This window comes from Carlito syrichta, unplaced genomic scaffold (genome assembly GCF_000164805.1).
Source record: "Carlito syrichta isolate Samal-C Ts95f unplaced genomic scaffold, Tarsius_syrichta-2.0.1 Scaffold315831, whole genome shotgun sequence".
NCBI lineage: Eukaryota > Metazoa > Chordata > Mammalia > Primates > Tarsiidae > Carlito > Carlito syrichta.
In genome coordinates, this window is record NW_007259927.1 from 893433 (window position 1) to 897000 (window position 3568).

Consider the following 3568-nt stretch of genomic DNA (forward strand, 5'->3'; position numbering starts at 1 on the left):
TTTTTTTTTTTTTTGAGTTGGAGTTTCACTTTGTTGCCCAGGCTGGATTGCAGTGGCATGATCACAGTCACCGCAGCCTCAACCTTCTGATTCAGGCAATGCTTCTGCCTCAGTCTTCCAAGTAGCTGAAACTACAGGTGTGTGCCACCAAGTCCGGCTAATTTGTATTTTATTTAATTAATTTATATTTGAGTTGGAGTCTCACTCTGTCACCTGGACTGGAGTGCAGTGGCATACTCACAACCACCCCAGCGTCCACCTGCTGGGCTTAGGTGATTCTTCTGCCTCAGCCTACCAAGTAGCCAGAACTACAGGCTTGCATGACCACACCCGGCTAATTTTTTGATTTATTGTAGAGATGAGGTCTCGCCAAGTTTCCCAGGCTGGTCTCGAGCCCATGGGCTCAGACAATCCTCTCACCTCAGCCTCCCAAAGTGTTGGGATTATAGGCGTGAGCCACTTTGCCCAGTGGGCCTTGTTAGTTTAAAGATAGTATTTAAACCTGAGAGACAAAATGAGACCACCAAATACGTTTGTGTGTAAATAATGAATAGGAGAAAGTTGAGTACTTAGTGCCGGCGTACCAAAAGTTCACAGGCCAGGAGGAGAAAAAGAATAACTAGTGAAGTCATGGAAAAGTAAATATTCTAGAAGTTAAATAAATAAAGTGTTTCTGGAAGGAGGCAATGATAGACTATATTAGAGGTCATTGTGCATCTGAGTTGTATGCCCTGTTGCTCTTTTATTGTTTTAAGAATAAAGGAGGCCAGGCTCGGTGGCTCAGTCTGTAATTTCAGCACTTTGGGAGGCTGAGGCGAGTGGATTGCCTGAGCCTGCGGGTTCGAGACCCACCTGGGCAACTTGGGGAGACCTCGTCTCTACAATAAATAAAAAATTAGCTGGGCATGGTAGCGTGCACCTGTAGGTCTGGCTACTTGGAAGGCTGAGGCAGAAGGATCGCCAGAGCCCAGCAGGTAGAGGTTGCAGTGACTGGGAGCGTGCCACTGCACTCCAGTCTGGGTGAGTGATACTCCAACTCAACAAAACAAAACAAAACAAAAAAGGAATAAAGGAAAAAACATGTCTCACACAGTCAAATGAATACCAGAAATGCTTACAGCGCTATCATTACTAGAAAAGCAAAAGTAATACTATTTCTAATCCCCAACTGCCTTTTATAAAAGTTGAATCCTGTTAAATAATGAACCTTTTATTCTGCTGAGTACTCTGGGTTTGGTTATATATGTATGCATCTAAGTGTTGTGGAAGGTGGAATTGATCAATTCAAAAAAAGAGAAAATTGGCAGGACTTCCAGCTATGCAGGATTGAAGAGGTCAAAAAGTCCTCCCTCCAAAATACAGGTATGAAATAGACAAAATTGTTTTTAAAAAATCATTCCAGGGTTCTAGAAATCTACCAAAGGCAAACAACAAAGTGTGAGACATATTACATGAAAAGCTACTGAACTTCAGGTAAAACAGTAGAAGTCTGTTATTCATACCTGGAGTTGTATCCTTGCCCTACCCCAGGTCAGATGGTGTGATCGTTCTCCTGAGGCTGGCTGCCCATGAACACCAGCACCTCCGCTGTTGGAGGGGACTGATTTTATCTGGAGTAGAAGGTGAAAAAAATCTCACTCAGCAGTGAATGGGAAAAGCCCACAGCATGAGTTATGGCCGTGGTTGTGGCAAATAGCAAAAGAGAAAACCAGCAAGATATTTAGCAGGGAGATAGCAATTGAGGAATTTGATAAATGTTCCACGTATTCTTGGCTGTCTGGGAGCCTGTGTGCTTGTGTGGTAGAGACTCGAAAAGGGCCAACAATAGCAACAAACTTCCCAAACTGAATATGCTCCTCAAACCAAACACAGAGCCATCAGCAGAAGGTGGAAACCTTGTGGGCCCAAGGTGTTTAAACACAACTTTTGTTCAGTAATTGACTGACTGCTTTGTTATACACACTCAGGGTTCACTTCCAGGAGGTTAGGTTAAAAATAAAAGTAATAAAAAGCTAAGTAGAAGTAATAGCAGCTACACACCACAGAAGTAACAAATTTCTCAGACTTAATCCAGATATATTACTTAAAAACAACAAATAGCCAAACAACAAAAACATCAGTAATAGGAAAAAAAAATCATAATCCAGAGTTGCTACAATATATGATCTAAATTGTCTAGATTTCTACAAAAATTTTGCAAAGATCGCAAGGAAACAAAGAGGAAAATGCAAATAATGCTCAGAATAAAACCAGTCAATGGAAACTGTCTCTGAATGGGTCTACGTGTTGGATTCAGCAGAATAAGATTTCAAATCTGCTATTACAAATGTCTTTGAAGAATTTAAGGAATCAGCAGGTACACATTTATTTTATTTTTTGTTTTTTGAGTTGGAGTCTAACTCTGTCGCCCAGACTGGAGAGCAGTGGCTGCTCCCAGCCACCGCAACCTCGACCTACTGGGCTCCGGCGATCCTTCCCCCTCAGCCTTCCAAGTAGCTGGAACTACAGGCGTGCACTACCATATCCAGCTAATTTTTTTTTATTTATTGTAGGTCTCACCAAGTTGCCCAGGCGGGTCTCGAGCCCATGGGCTCAGGCAATCCACTCACCTCAGCCTCCCAAGGCGTGGGATTACAGGCTGAGCCACCAAGCCCAGCTAGTATGTATACATTTAAAGAACTAAAGGAAAATATGATGACAATGAGTCAAAAATGGGAACTACGAATAAAGAAAAAATCTATTAGAAAAAAACAAGTGGAAATTCCAGAGTTGAAGATACGTAAATATCTGTAAAAGCATTTTTTGGAATAGCCAAAAAACTGAAAGCAATCCAATTATCCTTCAACTGGTGAGTGAGTAAGCAAAATGTGACATATACCACACATAATCAGTATTAAAAAAAAAACCAACTTCTGAAATATATTAAAACACGGTTGAATCTCAAAAATAGTTATGCCAAGTGAAAGAAGACAAACTTAAAGATGATGTTATAATTCTATTTACATAAACAAGCAGAACAAATATCTATAGAGGTAGAAAGATTAGCTGTTTCCTGGGGTTGGGGGTTAAATATCTATAGAGGTAGAAAGCTGTTTCCCGGGGTTGGGGGTTAAATATCTATAGAGATAGAAAGATTAGCTGTTTCCCGGGGTTGGGGTAGGTATTGACCGCAAATAAGCATAAGGGAATTTGGGGAGATGACAGAAATGTTTTAGGATTGGATTGACATAACGGTTGCAAAACTCTGTAATTTTACCAAAATAATCATCAAATTTTACAATTACAATGGACAAATTTTTAGTATGTAAGCTATACCTTAATAAATCCATTTAAAAATAAAGAGAAAATAACCGGGCTCGGTGGCTCAGCCTGTAATCCCGTGCCTTTGGGAGGCTGAGATGAGTGGATTGCCTGAGCCCGCGGGTTCGGGACCCGCCTGGGCAGGCGAGACCTCATCTCTACAATAAATCAAAAAACCAACCGGGTGTGGTAGCGCATGCCTGTAATTCTGGCTACTTGGAAGGCTGAGGCGGAAGGGTCGCCGGAGCCCAGCAGGTCGAGGCTGCGG